A 26,275-nucleotide genomic window follows, 5' to 3' on the forward strand; every position below is an offset into this window, starting at 1 on the left:
GACAAAACAGTGACAACAGATCAGAGTTGCATAGTGCCTCTTTAAAGGTAGTTACTGACAGCACAACCAGTTACAGTTCATATTACTTTTAAGTTGTGTTAAAGATCTGCCCCCTTAATCTGGATCCATCCCAAAACTTCATCAGCTGATCTTCACTTGTTTTGCCACTCCACAAAATGTCACTCACACCCATTTGTGTCTTTCAGGTTTAAGAAGTTTCAGTCAAAAACAAAACTTGAGATCAGTTTAATCAAAAACATTCAGCACTATTCTGCCCCCTGGTGGACAAACTTTAAAATCCATCTTCACAGAAAATGCAGGAAACTATGTCTACAACATGAAACACTGTTACATCACAGTGGAATGGATAAAAGTCTGATTGACTGTGTACCTGAACACATGATGAGCAGCCCAGCCAATGATGAGGCTGGCCAAGAAGCACTCAGAGACAGGTTCCAGGACAGTCCCAGGAAGCATGTTGATCCTCAGCTTCGTCCACCTTCAAAACAACACAAATGTACATATCAGCAGTTTTTAAAATATAAAAACTGCCAGCAACACTCACACACCACTGCCGTTAACACACCCTGACCGTTAAGTCTTTAAAGTGCCAACATTTGACAACTCAATCTAACAAGTCCAAACATTTTTTTACACATCTCTGGAAAAATGCAAACAGCATTAAGAGCATCTTAAGATATTTTAGTCTCTGTTTGAAATAATGTTTTTAAAACTTTAGAACGTTCTGAGGACATCAGGAACAAAGTCATTCCAGTGGGACACAAGTCAGGTCTTGGAGCATGAACTGGTGCTGTGCTTGCCACATAAACAACACCATAACACCACTGCTTTTGGGTACGGGATGGCAACCACCCAGGCGGATAACTGGTCCATTCCCACATCTCTCAACATAACCATCTATCTGTCAAAGCCAGGTGAAATGTGGGACTGTCCTTGGCCTTATTCAGCTCCTAGGGTCCTCAACACTCCAACTGTGTGCTGGATCATGCACAGAGAAACGGGCCACATGGACTAAATGTGGTAGCTGATGCTCCCCCACAATGTAAGTGATTGCCACTTCTTTTGTCTCACTGAGATTTGATGCTTTGAAGATGATTGGAGGATCAGGTTTAACGGGTCAGCACTGCTGAGTCAGCCATTCGGACTGGGTCATTTCAACCAGTTCAAATTCATGTAGTCATTCAGATTCAAGAAAATCTGATTAACTGAGGATTTTTATTATTATTATCTTTATAAAAAATAAAATTGATCCCAGAATTAATTAACTCAAGATGTGAAATACATTTAAAAACATCTGAAGCACATCAGTCCAAATTAATCACTGCCACTTAATCAGGTTATTAAGAAAATCAAAGAGAACAAGGAATAAACTAAGAATCTGTGAGGTCACCTGATCATGCGAGACTGGAACTGCCCAATAGAATATGATCCAGAATTCTGTAGTGCCACCTGTGTTGCCATGGAGAACTTCCAACCTCTGAGCCACAGACGAAAAGAAAGAGAAATTAAAACAAGATATTAGCAGGTGCTAATGCTGATGCCCCAGTGGTGTGCTAACCTGTCGGCGATGGCTTTAGCCATGAAGTAATCCTCTGCGATATACTGAGCAAAGGTGACCAACCCGCCGGCCTGATCCAACATCCTTCCTCATCAGACACGACATTCCCGTCACACACTTTATCCCCGTCACGTTAGCAGAGATGTAGGAACGAGGGTGGGACGTCCCAAAATACACCTGAAACCCATCGGCACCGTTCAGGTGTCATGAATGTCAGAGATGAGCAGCAGCGAGCGCCAATAACCCACAAATCAAACCCGTGCAAATATTTTAAGCATCAGTGTGTGGTGGGGGAGAGACAATGTTTTCAAAATAAATACATGTTTTTTAAAATTATACAGATAACATATGAGTGGGTTCAATTTCTACAAGAGTCTTCCAATTAAAGTAGAGGCCCAAAGTGGAGAGCGCGCGCACACACACCACACACACCAAAGTGGTGATTAAGCACCTTGCTCAATGGACCTTAGTGATTTTCCTGTATTATGGGGAACTGAACCCAGCAACCTGCGGTCAGTAACCCACTGAAACGTGTAGGACGAATAAAACTATGTGAGGAAGAGCCGTGTTCGACTCACAAAACAAATTGAACAAAAACACCCTTTGCTCTAAAAAAAAACAAAAAAATAACAATAAGCATTAAAAGGTGAGTCAGTAACTGAATCAACGTTTCTGCTGCTTCTCCAGTCACAGCTTCATGTGGGCAGATAACCACACAGGGTTTTGATTATAATGTAGAATATGAAAACTCTTATGAACATGATTCTCAGAGCTAGCGTGTACAAACGATGGCTTTAGCCTTACCTGCTCCAACGTAGCAGCGAAGCCTGGGCGTCAGCAACATATGGCAAACCATGAACCAATCCCACCTTCTCTGTCATCTGATTTGTCAGATCCAACAGGGTGTCGGGTTTCACTGCGTTACACATATAGCAACTTAGCACTGGTAGCAGACACAACCAGGATGAGCGGGAATGGCACTCACCTCTAATGCCACTGTCACAGATCCAGATCAGGTTGTACTTGGCTCCCTCGTAGCCAGGCATCAGGTTGTTGATCTTGGGGTTGATTCCAACTTTCTTCCCCCCTGAGAACCAGAAACACACAGATGCTAATATTAGCCTCTTATGATGTATTAAGAAGCAGGCGACAGCATTAGCCGCTAGCCAACAGTCGATAAATTTATTCTCGTGAATAAAATGAGAATGTAATTTGTAAAACAGCAAACAATCATTTCTTCTCACCGATGAACAATCGAGCGTCTACGTTGGGGTATTTGCCGAGCAGCTTCTTACAAACATCGACAGCCGGATCATCTTGTTCCTGGACACACAGCAGGACCTCATACTGCAACAGACAAAGCAACATTAAAATGATGCAGTCAGCTGAAGGTTCGGTAACACAGGACATTTCACAGTGGCAACACTCGAGCCTGTATTTTAGCCCTAATGCAGCAATCATATTTCATGTAGTTCTTAAGGCTGGCTCCAAAAGAGAGCACATTCCCATAGGACTCTGTTTGAAAATATCCAACTTCAAAGCAGAAATAAACATACTTACAGCGTGGTTTTTGTCTCTATAGTTTCCTCCTCCATGACAACTGTACTAGGGTGTTTAATTTCTTTTTTAAAGACATTTTAAGCCATAAAGTTTGGTATCTGTGCGTGTGGTTGCTTTGAGTGACAGCTGCTGAATCCAGCACGGCAACACCTCTTGTAGCTTCCGACCATAACTCAGTCCACTCATTGGGCCTCATGTATCAACGTGCGTATGGCGATATTTGAGCGTATATGGGGTGTACGCCAAAACAGCTGCGCTACCTGGCATTTATCAGTGTGGTTGTTGGCGTACGCTGTGATGAAAATATACACCAGGTCAAGAGGTGGTGTAAATTATACAGCAAAATGAACCAGCGCTGGAATCCACATAAAAATGAAACTGATCAACATGATAAACAGTGCCATTATATAAATCAATGCATATGTTACATAAATAACACTTTCCTGATTATACTACATAATAATCAATACAAATCCCGCTTTTGCGGGATTGCTGGTCTATCAAGCACAATCTGTGGCCACAGTGCTGAACGCAAAGAAGCGCTGCGCGCGCTTTTTCTCCAGAGCCTGGAGCCAAAGCAGCGCTGAGCTTAACTTTATGTGGTGTTCGTTTTAGACAATGAAATTGATAATTACAACTGTAGTGTTATCATTCCCTTCGCCCGTGCTGCAATCAGGTTTTGTCGTCTCCATTCATTTGTCACAATAAAATAAATAAAGAAATACATCTTAAGAATAAAGAAATCTGAAAAATTAGGTGTCTTATTAATTGAGCGAGCAAATATCCACATGTCAAGAATTATTGACATGTGAAAAGAGAATACAGTGGTCCCTCACTATAACGCGGTTCACCTTTCGCGGCCTCGCCGTTTCACTGAGTTTTTTGTCCAATTTTGCATGCTTTTTTTTTTTTTTTTTTTTACAGTGTTCTGCGTGTCTGTTTATAAGAATCTCAAGAAAAAAGAGCGCCAACAACTACTCATAACTGTTTGTCACTCGGAAACAGACACCTGCAGCGAGGTGTGAGTGGAAAAAGGCGCGGCGTCAGGACGCAGAGGCGCGATCTGTGAAATACTGGTCAGTCACTATTAATAATTTCTTGTGTCCAACCTCGTACGTTGATTGTTAAAATTACATTCGTTAGTTCTAAAAGCCATCATAATTATTTATAGGAAAACGTTCTATTTTTATTTCTCAAACAAAAGTTTGGGCCTGAAAACAGTTTGGTCTTATTTTTCTACTAAGGTCTGAACTTTGAGAGTGTTTACACACGAGAGAAAAGTGAGAAAATGTTCATGCCTAATTGAGAAAGTGTATAAAGTGGTTTCACAGCTTTGAAACGTCTATAATAATTGTAAAAAATAACGCTGACTATGTCGCAGTTTCGCGTATTACGGGCTATTTTTTAGAACGTAACTCCCGCGATAAACGAGGGACCACTGTAACACTTTTTGATTATAGTAGAGAAGCTTGAATCTTCAACTGGACTGGGTTGCTTGATGTGAGGACGCTTCGCTTCAAATCACAGAAGCTTCCTCAGCTAAAATTCTTGCTCTGGTAGTCTGACTTCTGTCTTGACTCTTGTAGAGAAGAATAAACCAGAAGCCAACAAAAGCTGGAGTTTTTAACCTAACCAGACCCCTCCTACCGAGAGGCCGACTGGTATAGGCTAGTGACTAAACAATAGCTCTAATTAGCACCTATTGTGCACTCTCCTAATGATGGGATGGAAGCCTCCCCTGATGGCTCCCTTGACGACTCTCCTGATGACGTGAATGACTCATTACCATGAACAAAAGACTGAAACTGCTTTGACCTGAGTACCCCATTGTAAACGGGACAAAGCGTGTCTGAGATCTGCCCCCCGGTTAAGGCTGGGTTTCAACTGTTTTACAAAGAATGCTTCCTTGACACCTCTCTCAAACCATTTCTTCTCTCTGGCTAAGATTTAACTTCCTTGTCCTCAAACGTGTGGTTAGTGTCTTTCAGGTGAGATGAACTGCAGACTGAGGTCCACTGGCGACCTCTCTGCAGTGCTGGTATAGCCTCTTGTTTAAAGGTTGCTTAGTCTCACCTATGTAGTGTTCGTTACAGTTTTCCTGACATCTGATATAATACACTACATTGCTCTGTTTGTCTGTCTGTCTGTGTATGGTAATGAGTCATTCACATCATCAGAGAGTCGTCAAGGGAGCCATCAGAGGAGGCTTCCATCCCATCATTAGGAGAGTGCACAATAGGTGCTAATTAGAGCTATTGTTTAGTCACTAGCCTAAGCAGTCGGCCTCTCGGTAGGAGGGATCTGGTTAGGTTAAAAACTCCAGCTTTTGTTGGCTTCTGGTTTATTCTTCTCTACAAGAGTCAAGACAGAAGTCAGACTACCAGAGCAAGAATTTTAGCTGAGGAAGCTTCTGTGATTTGAAGGAAAACGTCCTCACGTCAAGCAACCCAGTCCAGTCGAAGATTCAAGCTTCTCTACTATGGAAAACCACCTGGACAACTGAGAGCCTACACAGAAACTTTTTGATTATACTACAAAACAATTAATACGACGGCCGCTTTTGACGCTCTATTGGCACGCATCGTGATTGGTGGAGTTCTTTTTCTTTGCCGTCTTCCGGGCTTCCATGTCGTAAAATGAGGGTGTGTCGGAAGCAGAGTCCTGAATATTTATGGGCGTGTTTATTATAATTACGATCGTTTTCACCCGCCGCATTTATCAAGGTCACGTCAGGCGTACGCTGGAAATGGACAGGTGCGCACTGCTTGATACATGTCACGGCAACTTTGGTGTACTTCAAATTCACACCGTAAATTTACCGCCACAAGTGCGCAACTTTGATACATGAGGCCCAATGTGTTGTTGCTTTGTTTGGCGTGTTTTATGACACCTGGTATAATCTGTGTTGTTGTGCTGAAAACATCATCTAAGACATCTGTTCTGCAATACTGATGCTAGGTGAAACTCTCATCTTATTTAATGTTGTATGCTAACGGTGTTAACACTTTAGCAGCTGTCAGTAGGTCCACTTAATGTACGATTACTGAGGAAATACAGGGCTCATAAATTTTGCTGTCCACAGAAAAAAACACTGCGCAGTCCCCAAAAATATGATTTGATAAACATCTGAACCCAGCTTAGCCTGTTAGCTGGTGTTTCGGACTCAGAGAGGGGTGTGTTCACACTTTTTTCGTCACACACACAGCTACCCACATTCTGCCCCTTTTATGCATTGTTGATGTTCATCATGAATTGGTGTGGGCAGGGCTCTCAACATGGAGACGCCCAGATAAGGGGGTCATTTCGCCTGTTCTGAGTCTGTATAGAAAAACAAAAGGTGATGTCACGCAGGCTTTGTCCAGTATATATACAGTCTATGAATATTTAATAACACGCACACGGAGCATCCACTGCGTCACAGATCATGTGAGAAAGACGAACCACTCTGCCTCAGTCCCAAAATAAGACACCTGTTCAATATGATGTATCATTTTTTTCAGTAAGTTATCCTGATATTAGCTCATCCTCAATAACGTCAGAAGTAACAACATAGGTACTTGAAGGTTCTACACTCCCACCTGACAGTGTCGTCGCATCACAGCCCTTTAGTCTGTGTGCTAAATTGACATTTTTCCTCACAACGCTCCTACAGACACTGGACGCACAAAGGTCAATAGATTGGAACATACCAATGCTACAAAGTCCAACAAACAACGGAGGAAATGCATTTTCGCTCATTGTGTGAAGGCATGATCCTGGAGAAACATGTTTGTGTTGTTTAGACAATACTCCCTGAAAAACCTTTTTTTTCCCCCATTCATTGGAGACAGAATATGGAAGCACTGGGACAAACTATTACACAGCGCTGGCTCTGCACTCCATGCACACACTAATGTAACTTGTGTTTTAAACAAACATGCAGCTCAGCGCCCCCATCAGTCAATGTACAGTAGTGTTCAGAATAATAGTAGTGCTATGTGACTAAAAAGATTAATCCAGGTTTTGAGTATATTTCTTATTGTTACATGGGAATCAAGGTACCAGTAGATTCTCACAAATCCAACAAGACCAAGCATTCATGATATGCACACTCTTAAGGCTATGAAATTGGGCTATTAGTAAAAAAAAAAAAAAAAAAAGTAGAAAAGGGGGTGTTCACAATAATAGTAGCATTTGCTATTGATGCTACAAACTCAAAACTATTATGTTCAACCTGCTTTTTTAGCAATCCTGTGAATCACTAAACTTGTATTACACTCAACAAAAATATAAACGCAACACTTTGGTTTTGCTCCCATTTTGTATGAGATGAACTCAAAGATCTAAAACTTTTTCCACATACACAATATCACCATTTCCCTCAAATATTGTTCACAAACCAGTCTAAATCTGTGATAGTGAGCACTTCTCCTTTGCTGAGATAATCCATCCCACCTCACAGGTGTGCCATACCAAGATGCTGATTAGTGCACAGGTGTGCCTTAGACTGTCCACAATAAAAGGACACTCTGAATGGCTGTGCGAAGTTGCTGGATATGGCAGGAACTGGTACACGCTGTCGTATACGCCGGTCCAGAGCATCCCAAACATGCTCAATAGGTGACATGTCTGGTGAGTATGCCGGCCATGCAAGAACTGGGACATTTTCAGCTTCCAAGAATTGTGTACAGATCCTTGCAACATGGGGCCGTGCATTATTGGATGTATGGCACAACAATCAATCAATCAATTTTTTTTATATAGCGCCAAATCACAACAAACAGTTGCCCCAAGGCGCTTTATATTGTAAGGCAAGGCCATACAATAATTATGTAAAACCCCAACGGTCAAAACGACCCCCTGTGAGCAAGCACTTGGCTACAGTGGGAAGGAAAAACTCCCTTTTAACAGGAAGAAACCTCCAGCAAAACCAGGCTCAGGGAGGGGCAGTCTTCTGCTGGGACTGGTTGGGGCTGAGGGAGAGAACCAGGAAAAAGACATGCTGTGGAGGGGAGCAGAGATCGATCACTAATGATTAAATGCAGAGTGGTGCATACAGAGCAAAAAGAGAAAGAAACAGTGCATCATGGGAACCCCCCCCAGCAGTCTACGTCTATAGCAGCATAACCAAGGGATGGTTCAGGGTCACCTGATCCAGCCCTAACTATAAGCTTTAGCAAAAAGGAAAGTTTTAAGCCTAATCTTAAAAGTAGAGAGGGTGTCTGTCTCCCTGATCTGAATTGGGAGCTGGTTCCACAGGAGAGGAGCCTGAAAGCTGAAGGCTCTGCCTCCCATTCTACTCTTACAAACCCTAGGAACTACAAGTAAGCCTGCAGTCTGAGAGCGAAGCGCTCTATTGGGGTGATATGGTACTACGAGGTCCCTAAGATAAGATGGGACCTGATTATTCAAACCCTTATAAGTAAGAAGAAGAATTTTAAATTCTATTCTAGAATTAACAGGAAGCCAATGAAGAGAGGCCAATATAGGTGAGATATGCTCTCTCCTTCTAGTCCCCGTCAGTACTCTAGCTGCAGCATTTTGAATTAACTGAAGGCTTTTTAGGGAACTTTTAGGACAACCTGATAATAATGAATTACAATAGTCCAGCCTAGAGGAAATAAATGCATGAATTAGTTTTTCAGCATCACTCTGAGACCTTTCTGATTTTAGAGATATTGCGTAAATGCAAAAAAGCAGTCCTACATATTTGTTTAATATGCGCTTTGAATGACATATCCTGATCAAAAATGACTCCAAGATTTCTCACAGTATTACTAGAGGTCAGGGTAATGCCATCCAGAGTAAGGATCTGGTTAGACACCATGTTTCTAAGATTTGTGGGGCCAAGTACAATAACTTCAGTTTTATTCTGAGTTTAAAAGCAGGAAATAGAGGTCATCCATGTCTTCATGTCTGTAAGACAATCCTGCAGTTTAGCTAATTGGTGTGTGTCCTCTGGGCTTCATGGATAGATAAAGCTGGGTATCATCTGCGTAACAATGAAAATTTAAGCAATACCGTCTAATAATACTGCCTAAGGGAAGCATATATAAAGTGAATAAATTGGTCCTAGCACAGAACCTTGTGGAACTCCATAATTAACTTTAGTCTGTGAAGAAGATTCCCCATTTACATGAACAAATTGTAATCTATTAGACAAATATGATTCAAACCACCGCAGCGCAGTGCCTTTAATACCTATGGCATGCTCTAATCTCTGTAATAAATTTTATGGTCAACAGTATCAAAAGCAGCACTGAGGTCTAACAGAACAAGCACAGAGATGAGTCCACTGTCCAAGGCCATAAGAAGATCATTTGTAACCTTCACTAATGCTGTTTCTGTACTATGATGAATCTAAACCTGACTGAAACTCTTCAAATAGACCATTCCTCTGCAGATGATCAGTTAGCTGTTTTACAACTACCCTTTCAAGAATTTTGAGAGAAAAGGAAGGTTGGAGATTGGCCTATAATTAGCTAAGATAGCTGGGTCAAGTGATGGCTTTTTAAGTAATGGTTTAATTACTGCCACCTTAAAAGCCTGTGGTACATAGCCACCTAACAAAGACAGATTGATCATATTTAAGATCGAAGCATTAAATAATGGTAGGGCTTCCTTGAGCAGCCTGGTAGGAATGGGGTCTAATAAACATGTTGATGGTTTGGATGAAGTAACTAATGAAAATAACTCAGACAGAACAATCGGAGAGAAAGAGTCTAACCAAATACCGGCATCACTGAAAGCAGCCAAAGATAACGATACGTCTTTGGGATGGTTATGAGTAATTTTTTCTCTAATAGTTAAAATTTTGTTAGCAAAGAAAGTCATGAAGTCATTACTAGTTAAAGTTAATGGAATACTCAGCTCAATAGAGCTCTGACACTTTGTCAGCCTGGCTACAGTGCTGAAAAGAAACCTGGGGTTGTTCTTATTTTCTTCAATTAGTGATGAGTAGAAAGATGTCCTAGCTTTACGGAGGGCTTTTTTATAGAGCAACAGACTCTTTTTCCAGGCTAAGTGAAGATCTTCTAAATTAGTGAGACGCCATTTCCTCTCCACATTACGGGTTATCTGCTTTAAGCTACGAGTTTGTGAGTTATACCACGGAGTCAGACACTTCTGACTCCGTGGGCAATGGGCCTCAGGATCAGGATCCTGTCACGGTATCTCTGTGCATTCAAAATGCCATCAATAAAATGCACCTGTGTTCTTCGTCCATAACAGACGTCTGCCCATACCATAACCCCACCGCCACCATGGGCCACTCGATCCACAACATTGACATTAGAAAACCGCTCACCCACACGACGCCACACACGCTGTCTGCCATCTGCCCTGGACAGTGTGAACCGGGATTCATCCATGAAGGGAACACCTCTCCAACGTGCCAAACGCCAGCGAATGTGAGCATTTGCCCACTCAAGTCGGTTACGACGACGAACTGGAGTCAGGTCGAGACCCCAATGAGGACGACGAGCATGCAGATGAGCTTCCCTGAGATGGTTTCTGACAGTTTGTGCAGAAATTCTTTGGTTATGCAAAACCGATTGTTTCAGCAGCTGTCCGAGTGGCTGGTCTCAGACGATTCTTGGAGGTGAACATGCTGGATGTGGAGGTCCTGGGCTGGTGTGGTTACACGTGGTCTGCGGTTGTGAGGCTGGTTGGATGTACTGCCAAATTCTCTGAAACGCCTTTGGAGACGGCTTATGGTAGAGAAATGAACATTCAATATACGAGCAACAGCTCTGGTTGACATTCCTGCTGTCAGCATGCCAATTGCACACTCCCTCAAATCTTGCGACATCTGTGGCATTGTGCTATGTGATAAAACTGCACCTTTCAGAGTGGCCTTTATTGTGGGCAGTCTAAGGCACACCTGTGCACTAATCATGGTGTCTAATCAGCATCTTGATATGGCACACCTGTGAGGTGGGATGGATTATCTCAGTAAAGGAGAAGTGCTCACTATCACAGATTTAGACTGGTTTGTGAACAATATTTGAGGAAAATGGTGATATTGTGTATGTGGAAAAAGTTTTAGATCTTTGAGTTCATCTCATACAAAATGGGAGCAAAACCAAAAGTGTTGCGTTTATATTTTTGTTGTGTAGTTGTATAACCACAGTTTATCATGATTTCTTCACATCTGCGAGGCATTAATTTTGTTGGTTTGGAACCAAGATTTTGCTTGTTTACTAGTGTGCTTGGGGTCACTGTCTTGTTGAAACACCCATTTCAAGGGAATGTCCTCTTCAGCATAAGGCAACATGACCTCTTCAAGTATTTTGACATATCCAAACTGATCCATGATACCTGGTATGCGATATATAGGCCCAACACCATAGTAGGAGAAACATGCCCATATCATGATGCTTGCACCACCATGCTTCACTGTCTTCACTGTGAACTGTGGCTTGAATTCACAGTTTGGGGTCATCTCACAAACTGTCTGCAGCCCTTGGACCCAAAAAGAACAATTTACTCTCATCAGTCCACAAAATATCCCTCCATTTCTCTTTAGGCCAGTTGATGTGTTCTTTGACAAATTGTAACCTCTTCTGCACGTCTTTATTTAACAGAGGGACTTTGCGGGGGATTCTTGCAAATAAATTAGCTTCACACAGGCGTCTTCTAACTGTCACAGCACTTACAGGTAACTCCAGACTGTCTTGATCATCCTGGAGCTGATCAATAGGTGAGCCTTTGCCATTCTGGTTATTCTTCTATCCATTTTGATGGTTTTTTCTGTTTTCTTCCAGCGTCTCTGTTTTTTTTGGTCCATTTTAAAGCATTGGAGATCATTGTAGATGAACAGCCTATAATTTTTTGCACCTGCGTATAAGTTTTCCCCTCTCCAATCAACATTTTAATCAAACTACGCTGTTCTTCTAAACAATGTCTTGAACGTCCCATTTTCGTCAGGCTTTCAAAGAGAAAAGCATGTTCAACAAGTGCTGGCTTCATCCTTAAATAGGGGACACCTGATTCACCCGTTTGTTCCACAAAATTGACGAACTCACTGACTGAATGCCACACTACTATTATTGTGAACACCCCCTTTTCTACTTTTTTTTTTTTTACTAATAGCCCAATTTCATAGCCTTAAGAGTGTGCATATCATGAATGCTTGGTCTTGTTGGATTTGTGAGAATCTACCGAATCTAATGGGACCTTGTTTACCATGTAACAATAAGAAATATACTCAAAACCTGGATTAATCTTTTTAGTTACATAGCACTACTATTATTGTGAACACTACTGTAGAAGCACATCCATATTTCTTGTGCAAGAACAGCAAAGCTATATGACCTCACACTGAAGATGTTTGTGACCCCTGATGTCCCCGCCAGGTTTTTTGTATTTTTTTGGATTATGAGGAACTGTTAAATGTCTGTTCATTATGGTGGAATGTTTGCATGGTGCTCTGAGCAAACTAGAGTGTGTGAGCGTCACCTTGGGGTAATCCAGGGTAAAAAACGTCTCTAGGTTGGTGATCAGGTTTGTGTCAACGCCCTTCAGTGGCTTCAGCAGAGAAACTCCTGCCAGCTGTGCAAAGGGCTCTTTGACCTCCGACCTTTTCTTGTGAAGATGAAGACGCCTGAGAGGAACAGTGGGAGAGAGGTCAGAGATCAAGCAGGCTAGTCTTCTGTAAATTATATATATATATAGATAAAGACAAGTGAACATGCAGAGGAACAGTCTGCAGAGAGCTGAATAATTAATTCACAAGAGGCCAACTGTTGGTGAATCAGATTACAGATGCCTGGTCATCATCACTGACACCATCAGGGCAAAGGCTGTGTCCTGTGTGTTCTATTAAAATAACAGACCAGGAGATTTACATAACTCCATATACAAATAGGACAAATCAATCAATAATCATGACAGAATGACCACCATGAAAAATAAGAAGACAGTTTACACAAAATGTAAAAGTTTTTTTTTTTTCTTCTTTTTGAGCACCTCGTAATCTAATACTTTGACATAGTACGTGACAAAAACATTGGGAAGAGGACATCACAGCCCGAACTGTAAAAACAGTCCACCAAAAATCAATAGAACACCACAGTTTACAGCGTCTGAGATGTATCAGCCAATCACAGGCTTGAGGCTGTTCTTTGCACTATGGCGTCTGGAAATAAGCATTAATGGACATCTGGGCCTGGATTGGACTTGCTTTAAAGCCACCACTGTGCTTTGTCTGGAGACATGTAACTAGGGGTCACCAACCCGGCTCCTGGAAGTCACCTCCTTCGTCCACTGCTATTTAACCAAGTCAGGCGTGCTCAGCCAGTCAACAGCTAGAAAACACCAGATGCAACTAATCAGCTGGTTACATGGAAAACACATGGCAGGTCATCCCCAGGTCCTGGGTGGGTGACCCCGCCATCTCCACCTTGCTTGTGTGTAGTGCCTTGAGACAACATGTTCTGAATCAGTGCTGTATAAACAGTAGGGCTGCCACAATTAGTCACAATTACGTCGACTATCAAAATCATCTGTGACTAATTTAATGATTGGTGTCACCGTTTATTTTTTAAGCTTTGTTTTCCTCTCAAAGCTGCTGCTGTACCTGCCTTTCTGTCCTTGACGCACATGCACAGTTGTGATAATCCGGGACAGCCATGATGTCACTGAAAAAGTTATGCCAAAACAACTAAAGCGTGTCTGCAAAGAAGCTCAAAAGTTTGGGAACATTTCAAACCAAATTAAAGAGAAAAATGTGCAAAGGAAAATCTGCAAGGCAGAATTTGCCTTCCACGGCAGTAAAATGGCGATGCAGGAGCATCTGAAAAGGAAACACATTGTGGCTGATGCTGACAAAGAGGGACAGGTGTCTCTGTAAGCTAATTGGCAAGTTATCCATTAACATTAATGTCTATAGTGAGCTCATTACTTATATTGACATGTAAATTGTAAATGTCAACATCAATGATGATGGTTTCATTAGCCTTATCACACATATGTTATGTGTTTGCTGTAATGTTATAACAACATCATGTTTGAATAGGAAACGTGATAACACTATGTTACAGTGCTAAAAATATGTCCCTCTTCACTGGACGACTGTTACCAAGCCAACAACATGCGCACGTCGGCAAGCAAATATCCTGACTGAAGCAATCTTGAACATGTTGATGACTGACATGATATCGATCTCACTTCACCACAATGATGGAAAAGAAATATGACATCCTTTGAGAACGTCAGTCTCTCCCTCACTCTCTTTCTCTCAATTTCAATTTGCTTTCCTGGCATGAATGTATTAAAACAATATTGCCAACAATAACACACAGTAAAATAAACAATAGCAACATTCAAAGACAAATAACAGCTGCATGCTGGTGTGATAAGCCATAATTTACGCATGATATGATTAGTCAACTAATCAGTGACTAGCTGGTTATCAAAATAATTTGTTTGTGGCAGCCCTAATAAACAGAACCATCTTGTGAGTCGTGGTAGAAGTTCTAATGAAGAATGAACAAGGTGAAGTGCTCCAAGGAACTGAAGTCAACCTGAAACAGACCACAGATAGTGAAGGATCCACACAAAGTAAACTCAGTAAACTCAACTTGTCAAGTACCAACCAAGCGGCAACACTCAAGCTCGCATTTTGACCCCAACCAGGAAGTGCAGTTCGTTGACTGGCTGCTTGAGGCCGGCTCCAAAACAGAGCACATTCCTTAGAAGCCCATTTTAAAGCATCCAAATTTAGAGCAGAAATAAACATTTTTAATAGTCTGGTACAAAAATGGTTTTGGTTTCTACAGACAGAAGAAGGGCCTTTATTGTCATTGTACACGTGTGTGTGTGTGTATATATATACACATATACACACACACACTGAGGAAAATAACTATTTGAACACCCTGCGGTTTTGCAAGTTTTCCCACTTAGAAATCATGGAGGGGTCTGAAATTTTGATCTTAGATGCATGTCCACTGTGAGACATAATCTTAAAAAAAAAAATAAAAAAAAAAAAATCTGGAAATCACAATGTATGATTTTTTTAATCATTTATTTATTTATATGTTATTGCTGCAAATAAGTATTTGAACACCTGTGAAAATTCAATTTCAATCAATTTAATTTATTTTCATTTATACTGTATAGCGCCAAATCACAACAGAGTTGCCTCAAAGCGCTTCACACAGGTAAGGTCTAACCTTACCAACCCCCAGAGCAACAGTGGTAAGGAAAAACTCCCTCTGATGATTTGAGAAAGAAACCTCAAGCAGACCAGACTCCAAGGGGTGACCCTCTGCTTGGGCCATGCTACAAACATAAATTACAGAACAATTCACAGACAAATATACAAGAAATGCTATTGGCGCACAGGACAGGAGGATTGCCAACACAAATACAACTCCCATCTCTGGATGGAGCTGCACCTTAAACAGAGAAAAAACAGAATCAGGCATCAGACAAGAAATACTGTATAATTTGCCAGCATTAAACAACAAGAAAAACAGAGAAGTACTAAGGTGATCGCCGGCCACTAGCCCTAAACTCACTAAAAGACCCAGAATTTAGGTAAAGTTGAGGCCGTAGCCTGCTCCAATTACTAATAAATGAATTAAAAGAGTAAAAAGTGGAAAACAAAACTGTACCAGTATGCTAGCAATATGAAAGGGGAAAATAAGTGCAACTTAAGTCTGGACTTGAAAATCTCCACAGAATCTGACTATTTTATTGACGCAGGGAGATCATTCCACAGAACAGGGGCATGATAAGAGAAAGCTCTGTGACCCGCAGACGTCTTATTCACCTTAGGGACACAAAGTAGTCCTGCACCCCGAGAACGTAAAGCCGGTACGTAAGGTTTAATTAGGTCAGCTAGGTAGGGAGGTGCCAGTCCATGAATAATTTTATAGGTTAGTAGCAGAACCTTAAAATCTTATCTCACTGGGACAGGAAGCCAGTGAAGGGATGCCAAAATGGGTGTAATGTGGTTGAACTTTCTGCTTCATGTCAAAAATCTGGCTGCAGCATTCTGAACCAATTGGAGACCCCTAATGCTAGACTGTGGTAAACCAGAAAATAGAACATTGCAGTAGTCCAATCTAGAAGAGATAAATGCATGGATCAGGGTCTCAGCATCAGCCATACACAGGATGGGACGAATCTTCACTATATTTCGCAGGTGGAAGAAAGCAGTCCTAGTAATATTTCTAATGTGGAGGCCCAAGGACAATGAAGAATCAAAAATTACCCCAAGATTCCTTACTTTGTCAGTGTGATGTATGACACATGAGCCAAGGCTGAGCGTTAACTGGTCAAATTGATGCCCATTTCAGTCTTATCAGAGTTTAAAAGTAGGAAGTTTCTAGACATCCAACTTCTCACTGCTGCAAAGGCAATCTCCTAAGGATTTTATGTGAACGAGATTACCAGCAGTTTTCGGCATGTACGAGGTCTATTAGAAAAGTATCTGACCTTATTATTTTTTTCAAAAACCATATGGATTTGAATCACGTGTGATTACATCAGACATGCTTGAACCCTCGTGGGCATGCAAGAGTTTTTTCACGCCTGTCGGTTACGTCATTCGCCTGTGGGCAGTCTTTGAGTGAGGAGTCGTCCACCCGCTCGTCGATTTTTTTCCATTGTTTAGGAATGGCTCAGAGACTGTTGCTTTGTTTGATAAAAATTTTTCAAAACCTGTAGGCACAACTGAGTGGACACCATTCCAATAAATTCAGCTGGTTTTCGGTATAAAAATTTTAACGGCTGATGAGAGATTTTGGTCTTGGTAGTGTCGCTTTAAGGACGGTCCACGGCGCCTGACGGCGATCTGCGCTTCGAGGCGGCAGCATCTCACCATTTCAAGTTGAAAACTTCCCACATTTCAGGCTCTGTTGACGCAGTAAGTCGTCAGAGAGACAGAGAACTTTCAGAAGAAGTCGGCATGAGGAGTTTATTTGGACATTCCATTGTTAACGGTCATTTGTAATGAAAGAACGTGCGGGCAGAGTCGCATGTCGGGCTGGGACCCGACCGCGGGGGGTCGCGGCAGGAAAAACACCTCCGTTGGAATCTTAACGGGCAAGTTGGAAAATGCCCAAGCTGTTAAAACAATTTCTCAGTTACTCACTTGTTGAAAGCCATTAAAAGCCGCCTGAATTCTACAATGGTTTTCACACGGAGGTGTTTTTCCTGTCGCGGCGCACACAGATTTGCCGAGTCGTCACGGGAAACGACTCGGCAAATTTGCGCGTACGTCTTTCATTAAAAAAAATGTCCTTAAACAGTGGAATGTCCGCATAAATTCCTCATGCCGGCCTCTTCTGAATCTTCTCTGTTCTCTCACGATGTCCTGGGTGAATTAAGCCTTAAATTAGGATGTTTTCAGACTCGAAACAGGCCGACGACAGTGCTGGAAGCGCTGCAGGACGTCCCGCTCCGTGGGAAGTCCTTACACCGACAGAAACACACCATAATCTCTCATCAGCTGTTAAACTTTTCACAGAAAACCAGCTTAATTTCTCGTAATAGTGTCCACTCGGATATTCCTCACAGGTCCAGAAAAAATTTTGATAAAGCAACGCACGCCGTCTCGAGCAGCGTGTGAAACAAAGGAATTCAGCCGAGAGGGCGGGACCACATTCACTCAGGCCTGCCACAGGGAAATGACGTCACCAGACACGCGTGAAAAAACTAACGCATGCGCACGAGGGTTCAAGCATGATGGTGTAATCGCATGTCATTCAAATCCATATAGTTAAAAAAAAAAAAAAGGGTCGGTTTATTATCCAAGAGACCTCGTATAACGAGTACCATCTGCATAGCGTGAAGGGTAATCCCAACACGCTTGCAATATGTGCCAAGGGGTGCTATATAAAGGGAAGGAAAAGCAGGGGGCCTAAGACAGACCCCTGTGGAACCCCAAATTTCATGTCACTAAGGTTAGAGGTAGTGTTACTGTACAAAACACAATGAGAATGACTGGTCAAGTATGACATCAGCCATGCAAGGGCACTCCCAGTAATCCCAAAATGATTTTCCAGCCTATCAAGTAGAATATGATGATCCCTGTATCAAATGCAGCACGAGATCTAACAGCAACGAACCATAGCGTGTCCGAATCCATTGTAAGCAGAAGATCATTCACCACTTTAGTGAGAGCCGTCTCTGTGGAATGATATTTTCTAAAAGCAGACTGCAGTGGCTCAAAGAGATTATTCTCCAGTAAGCTAGTCTACGAGCTACTGTGACACCACATTTTTCCAGAATTTTTAGAGAAAAATGATAGATTGATATCAGCCGATAGTTTGTCAATACCACTAGGTCAAGATTAGGTTTCTTAAGTACTGGTTAATCACTTCAGATTTAAACATTTAGGAACAGATCCAGAAATTAAAGAAAGATTAATAATTTCCAGCACAGTCGGCCAAGAGGGGCCACAGGTCCTTAAACAATTTTGTTGGTATAGGATCAAATAAACAAGTTGTGCTTTTTGTTGATATTACGAGTTTTGTCAGCATGCCTAGTAGGGCTGAAACGATTAGTCGAGTAACTCGAATAATTCGATTACAAAAAATGTTCGAGGCAAATTCTGTGCCTCGAAGCTTCGTTTAACGTTGTAGTACATATGCCAGGCCTGTGTGTGGCGCTGCAAAGTCCACAGGAAAAAAAAACAGAATAAGACTGGAGCATAACAGCTAATGAAATTAGCAATGATAGCTACCACTTTCCAGCGTGACAGAGTAAAATAAAGCCTTTTAAGAGATAGATGGTCCACGCCGATCATCTGAAATAGACTTACTGTGCATTTAAAGCGAAGCAGTGTATTTGTCTCATTTAAAAAAAAAAACACGGTCTGCTCTACGTGGGGAGGGACGGTGGCCGGCTGCCCTCTGCACGGTGTGAGGGGCTGACAGACCGGGCGAGTCACAGCTCTGGCCCCGGCTACATTGACAAACAGCAGAAGTCCACTCTTTCTTCTGTGTTTCCCTCAGACTCACACTGTTTTGACTTTTTAATTTTTTGCTTTTTAGGACAACACACAAACACTTCACAAACACGGTGACTTAAATAAATAATAAAAAAACTGACTGCGAGGCTGCATGTTCAACCTCCGGCTGAAATGCATCTGCTGAATTGAGAGAAAGAGGGGGAAAAAAAAATATATATATATATATATACGAGGTCTCTTAGATAATAAAACGACCCTTTTATTTTTTTTTAACTATATGGATTTGAATGACATGCGATTACACCAATCATGCTTGAACCCTCGTGCGCATGCGTGAGTTTTTTCACGCGTTGGTGACGTCATTTCCCTGTGGGCAGGCCTTGAGTGAGATGTGGTCCCGCCCTCTCGGCTGAATTCTCTTTGTTTCACACGCTGCTCGAGACGGCGCGTGTTGCTTTATCAAAATTTTTTCTGGCCTGTGAGGAATATCCGAGTGGACACTATTCGAGAAATTAAGCTGGTTTTCTGTGAAAGTTTACCGGCTGATGAGAGTATGGGGGTGTTTCTGTCGGTGAAAGGACTTCCCACGGAGCGGGACGTCCTGCCAGCGCTTCCAGGCGCCGTCGTCGCCTGTTTCGAGCTGATAACATCCTAATTTAAGGCTTAATTCACCCAGGACATCGTGGGAGAACAGAGGAAGATTCAGAAGAGGCCGGCATGAGGAATTATGCGGACATTCCACTGTTTAAGGACATTTTTTTAATGAAAGACGTACGCGCAAATTCGCGGAGTCATTTCCGTGACGACTCGGCAAATCTGTGTGCGCCGCGACAGGAAAAACACCTCCGTGTTGAAAACCATTTGTAGAATTCAGGCGGCTTTTAATGGCTTTCAACAAGTGAGTAACTGAGAAATTGTTTAACAGCTTGGGCATGTTCCAACTTGCCCGTTAAGATTTCCAACGGAGGTGTTTTTCCTGCCACGACCCCCCGCGATCGGGTCCAGCCCGACATGCGACTCTGCCCGCACGTTCTTTCATTACAAAATGACCGTTAACAATGGAATGTCCGAATAAACTCCTCATGCCGACTTCTTCTGAAAGTTCTCTGTTCTCTGACGACTTACTGCGTCAACAGAGCCTGAAATGTGGAAGTTTTCAACTTGAAACGGCGAGACGCTGCCGCCTCGAAGCGCAGATCGCCGTCTGGCGCCGTAGGCCGTCCTTAAAGCGACACTACCAGACCAAAATCTCTCATCAGCCGTTAAAATTTTTACCGAAAACCAGCTGAATTTATTGAATGGTGTCCACTCTGTTGTGCCTTACAGTTTTGAAAAAAATTTTATCAAACAAAGCAACAGTCTCTGAGCCATTCCTAAACAATGAAAAAATCGACAAGCGGGTGGACGACTCCTCACTCAAGACTGCCCACAGGCGAATGACGTAACCGACAGGCGTTGAAAAAACTCTCGCATGCCCACGAGGGTTCAAGCATGTCTGATGTAATCACACGTGATTCAAATCCATATGGTTTTTGAAAAAATAATAAGGTCGGATACTTTTCTAATAGACCTCGTATATATATAAAAATATCACACAGGGACCCAGTCCATCAACCTTAACAAAAAAAAAAAAAAAAAAAAAAAACTTAAAATGGTTACATTTTACAAGTTGGAGAAAACAAAACAGAAAGCCACATCCCATCGCCATTTCAGCAAAATGCTAACACTTTGGCGCAGTGACATTGTGCCATTGCTTAAGGAGAGCCCTGGACTATTGATGATGTTTAAAAACGCAAAAGTACTTTTTATCCGATTACTCGCCAGAATAATTGATAGAATACTCGATTACTAAAATAATTGATAGCTGCAGCCCTAATGCCTAGTGAGATACTATCAAATTCTGTAAATCTAGGTAATACCTCAGTAGTGGCGCCCACCTCAATAGCAGGGTTGTAGCGGCTGGGTTAAGGCATGCCGGGATATGTTTAAACCTGATGTCTTCTATTTTCTTCCCAAAGTAATCCAGGAAATCTTGTGCTGTAAAAGGAGAGCGAACAACAGGTGGTTGTCCATGCATAAGTGTTGCCACCGTTTCGAACAAGAACTTTAAGTTATGCTTGTTTTTGTTGATCAAATCAGAGTAGTAAGTCCGCTTTGTAGCCAATAATGCATGCTTATAGTCTAAGATAGCATCACGCCACACAAGGTGAAATACTTATAATTTTGAATGACGCCATTTCCGTTCTAGACCTCTTGCTTTATGCTTGAGGTCACGCAGATAATCATTAAACCAAGGTGAGTGTGATTTGGGGGAGCGCGGTTTTAACACAGGTGGTGCAATCATGTCGAGTGTAGTTTTGAGCACTGAGTTTAAACTATCCACAAGTCTGCCTACTCACTGGGTATTTGTCAAATGTGAAGCTAAGACATCAGGCAGTCTAGCTTCGAGTTCAGTCTTAATTGAGGAGTTGATGCATTGCCATAATGATATATAAGGTTGTTGTTCCACTAAACACGGCAGCGAAACTGTAAACTTAATAAGCGAGTGACCAGACACCACTGATGTAAGAGGCATGATGTCAATATTCGTGACAGCAATACCATGTGCGAGAACCAGATCCAGGGTATTTCCACTAATGTGCGTCGAATCCCGAATGCAAAATCAATGTTAATATTTGGTACAGTAGCCTTTGTTTACAATTACAGAGGTCAAACGTCTCCTGTAGTTTTTCACCAGGTTTTCACACACTGCAGCAGGGATTTTGGTTCACTCCTCTATACAGATATTCTCCAAATCTTTCAGGTTTGGAGTTTCAGCTCCCTCAAAAGATTTTCTATTGAGTTCAGGTCTGGAGACTGGCCAGGCCACTCCAGGACCTTGAAATGCTTCTTACAGAGCCCCTCCTTAGTTGCCCTGGCTGTGTATTTGGGGGTCATTGTCATGCTGGAAGACCCAGCCATGACCCATCTTTAGTGCTCTTACTGAGGGAAGGAGGTTGTTTGCCAAAATCTCGCAATACATGACCCCATCCATCCTCCCTTCAATACGGTGCAGTCGTCCTGTCCCCTTTGCAGAAGAGCACCCTCAGAGTATGATGTTTCCACCCCCATGCTTCATGGTTGGGATGGTTTTTTTTTTTTTTTCTTTAATATTTATTTCATTCATTTAAAAGAAAAACAGAAAAGCAAAAAACAAAAGCACCACAATACCAGAATGAAAAGGAGCAGAAAGAAGAACAAGTCTTATGATTTCTGCCCCTTTTAACAATACAATCTTTCAATATACAGCATCATAGTCAACATTATTTAACAGATTGCATTTCTTTAACTTGTCACATACCACTGACCCATTTCATAATTATGACCATTAATTAATAGATTACATCACTGACAGGTTACATTTAAACTTAAGACACTCCAAACATTATTAACAGTTTACTTTTTTTTTTTTTTTTTTTACTTTCTTGCAGCCCACTGACTTACTTCATAGTTTCATACTTACTTAATACATCTAATTTAATATGTTTTTTAAATAATTTAAGCGACCTTAATTCTTTAATTTCTTTATTAAGATTGTTCCATAATTTGACACCATTTACTGCAATACTCCTTTCCTTTACTTTGGTTCTAAATCTTGGTTTTTTAAAGACTTCTATTCCTTTCAATTTATAACTACTTACTCTTTTTTCAAACATATTTTGAATGTTTGTTGGTAAAGTATTTTATTAACTTGGTACATCGTTTGTAATATTTTCAAATCAACTAAATCATGAAATTTAAGTACCCTATACTTAATAAACAATGGATTAGATGAATCTCTAAAACCACTGTTACTAATCACTTTTAAAGCTCTTTTCTGCAAAATAAATAAAGGTTGTATATAGGTTGTATATGTTGATCCTCAGATTTCTACACAGTAAGTTAAATATGGGACAATCAATGAATTGTACAATGTTAATAAACCATAACTACTTAATGAATATTTTACTTTATGCAAAACAGCAATGGCTTTCGCTATTTTTCCTTTTATGTAATTTATGTGTGACTTCCATGTAAGATCTTCATCAATCATGACTCCTAAAAATTTCATTTCTTTTACCCTTTGTATATCCATTCCATCTATTTGTAATGACATTATTTTCTTTTCTTTCTTTCTTACATTCACAAAATCATTGATATACAAAATAAACAGTTTGGGTCCAAGTACCGATCCTTGTGGTACTCCATAAATAATGTTACACAATTCTGATTTGGTATTATTTATCTGAACAAACTGTTTTCTATTTTCTAAGTAGCTTTTTACCCACTGATGTGCAACACCTCTTATTCCATATTGTTGTAACTTGTGGAGCAATCTTGAGTGGTCTATAACATCAAAAGCCTTTTTCAGGTCAATAAAAATACTTACAAAATAATCCTTATTATCTATTGTTGTTGATATTTTCTCTATTAGTTCCATAATTGCCATAGCTGTCGAATGTTTTGTTCTGAATCCATACTGAGCATTATTTAAAATATGATGTTTCTCAATAAATTTATCCAATCTTGTTACAAAAACTTTTTCCATAATTTTAGAAAACTGTGGAAGCAATGATACTGGCCTGTAATTAGAAAAATTATGTTTGTCTCCATTTTTATATAATGGGACTACCTTAGCAATTTTCATTTCATCTGGAAAAACCCCAGTTGACAGAGACAGATTACAAATATAAGTAAAGTTGGGGTTGTTCTCATCCTCTAAACATGGTAAGTGGAGTTGATTCCAAAAAGCACTATTCTGGTCTCATCTGGGAGATTCTATGGTAACGGAATTATAATCCGAGCACATTTTTAATGGGGAGCTAAAATATGGCCAGGTTTTCCCATCAGGGTAATTCCATTACCATAGAATCACCCATCTGACCACATGACCTTCTCACATTGATCCTCTGGATCATCCAGATGGTAACTAGTGAACTTCAAATGGGCCTGGACATGTGCTGGCTTGAGCAGGGGGACCTTGCTGCCCTGCAGGATTTTAACCCTTGACAGCATCATGTGTTACTAATGTAATCTTTGTGACTGTGGTCCCAGCTCTTTTCAGGTCATTGACCAGGTTCTCTTGTGCAGTTCTGAGCTTTCTCAGAATCATCCTTATCCCACAAAGTGAGATCTTGCAAGGAATCCCAGACCAAGGGAGATTGACAGTCATTTTGTGCTTCTTCCACTTTCTCAAAAATAGTCATAACAGTTGTTGTCTTCTTCCAAGCTGCTTGCCTGTTGTCCTGTAGTCCATCCCAGCCTTGTGCAGGTCTACAGTTTTGTCCCTGGTGTCCTAAGACAGCTCTTTGGTCTTGGCTATGGTGGACAGTTTGGAGTGTGATTGATTGAGTGTGTGAACAGGTGTCTTTTATACAGGTAACAAGTTCAAACAGGTGCAATTAATACAGGTAAAGAGTGCAGAATAAGAGGGCTTCTTAAAGAAAAATTAACAGGTCTGTGTGAGCCAGAATTCTTGCTGGTTGGTAGGTGTTCAAATACTTATTTGCAGCAGTAACATACAAATAAATTATTAAAAAATAATACATTGTGATCTTTGAGTTCATCTCATACAAAATGGGAGCGAAACCAAAAGTGTTGCATTTATATTTTTGTTGAGTGTATTTGCAGATTATTATGTCTCTCACAGTGGACATGCACCTAAGATGAAAATTTCAGACCCCTCCATGATTTCTAAGTGGGAGAACTTGCAAACCACAGGGTGTTCAAATACTATTTTCGTCACTGATATATTATATATATATATATATATATATATATATATATATATATATATATATATAAAACACACACACACCACACACACACACACACACACACACACACACACACACACACACACACACACACACACACAGATTTCTGTCCTCTGTAGTTAACCCATCCTAATTACAGTTAGACACAATCCAACCACTAGGAGCAGTGGGCTGCCACAGTCCAGCACCCTTGGACCAACTCCAGATGTAGAGATGCTTCCTTGGTCAGGGGCAGAGTAAGGAGAAGACCCTAAGGAAGCATGGTTTTTGATTATGTGAGGAAACCGGAGTGTCCATTGATTCCTCTGCTCGTAGTCTCTGACAGAAACTGAGCCAATCACTTTTCTGTCTGTTTCGAGTATTTTGTTGCAAACACCTGGAATAATATGACTTGTGCAGTGAAATGCCCAAACAATTAATCTAAGACATCCTTGTTCTAATATTCATGCTGAGTGAAACTCTTGTCTTGTTTAATATTGTATGCTAATGATGTTAGCAGCTGTTGGTAGGTCCACTTAATGCACAATTACTGAGGAAATATGCAGTGGGTAACTTTTGCTGTCCACACCAAAGCAAAAGTTATGAGGAAAACCACCTCACAGTCCCCAAAATATGAATTAAACACCCAAGCCAGGACATTTCGAGAAAGTAGGATGGTTCGTCAGAACACTGTTTCTGACTTTAAGTGGATATCCGGAAGCACAAGGCAGTGGCTAGCAGGCTAACGGTAAACCAGGAAAACGCCCAACTGCTTGCTCTCCGCTAAACATCGACTTAGCTTCAAACAAGCCACTTATAAACTTCACAGTTTTCTATTGTTTTACTTGACTTCATTTTAATGCTAGGTTGATTGGTTAATTATCACGTGATCACTAATAACGATGTGCGGCTAAGAGTTAGCTGCGTGAAGCTAGCACGGCTGTACTCACACGTAGATGATTGACATTAAGTGCATGAGCCAGAGCACGAAGAAGAGCAGGAACCCGAACACGGCCAGAGCCTGCATCAACACGTCCAGAACCTCCATGACCATCCGCGCGTATCCACTCTGTGATAGCCTCAGCAGGACCGCTAGTTCGGTCCAACGATCGCTTTCAGCGTTTGACAGACAGCAGACTCCGCTGACGGTCAGCTGACCGACTGTAGGCGGGACCAGAGCAGGGGGTGGGGTTGATGCTGTAAACATACACAACCCAACGCTGCTGCTTCTTCTATGTCGTTTAACGGCAGCCGGCATCCATATTGTTGCATTGCTGCCACCTTCTGCCTCAGTCCGTTATAGCAGTACTAAATCCTCTCGATCAGTCCAGTTAGTGCAGCAGATAGTGATTGTGCACATGGGCGTAATTTGGTGGGGGATATGTGTGTGTACTTGAAACATGCTATGCCAGTCTTATGTGCAAACCATGTCAGTCTTATGTGCAAAACCATGTCAGA

General features: G+C 41.4%; 1 pseudogene; it reads right to left on the minus strand.

Moving 5' to 3' along the window:
* Window positions 1-231: 231 nt before the first annotated feature.
* LOC117529986 lies at window positions 232-25,988 on the minus strand (annotated as a pseudogene).
* Window positions 25,989-26,275: the final 287 nt, after the last annotated feature.

Source organism: Thalassophryne amazonica, chromosome 17 (assembly GCF_902500255.1).
Source record: "Thalassophryne amazonica chromosome 17, fThaAma1.1, whole genome shotgun sequence".
Taxonomy (NCBI): domain Eukaryota; kingdom Metazoa; phylum Chordata; class Actinopteri; order Batrachoidiformes; family Batrachoididae; genus Thalassophryne; species Thalassophryne amazonica.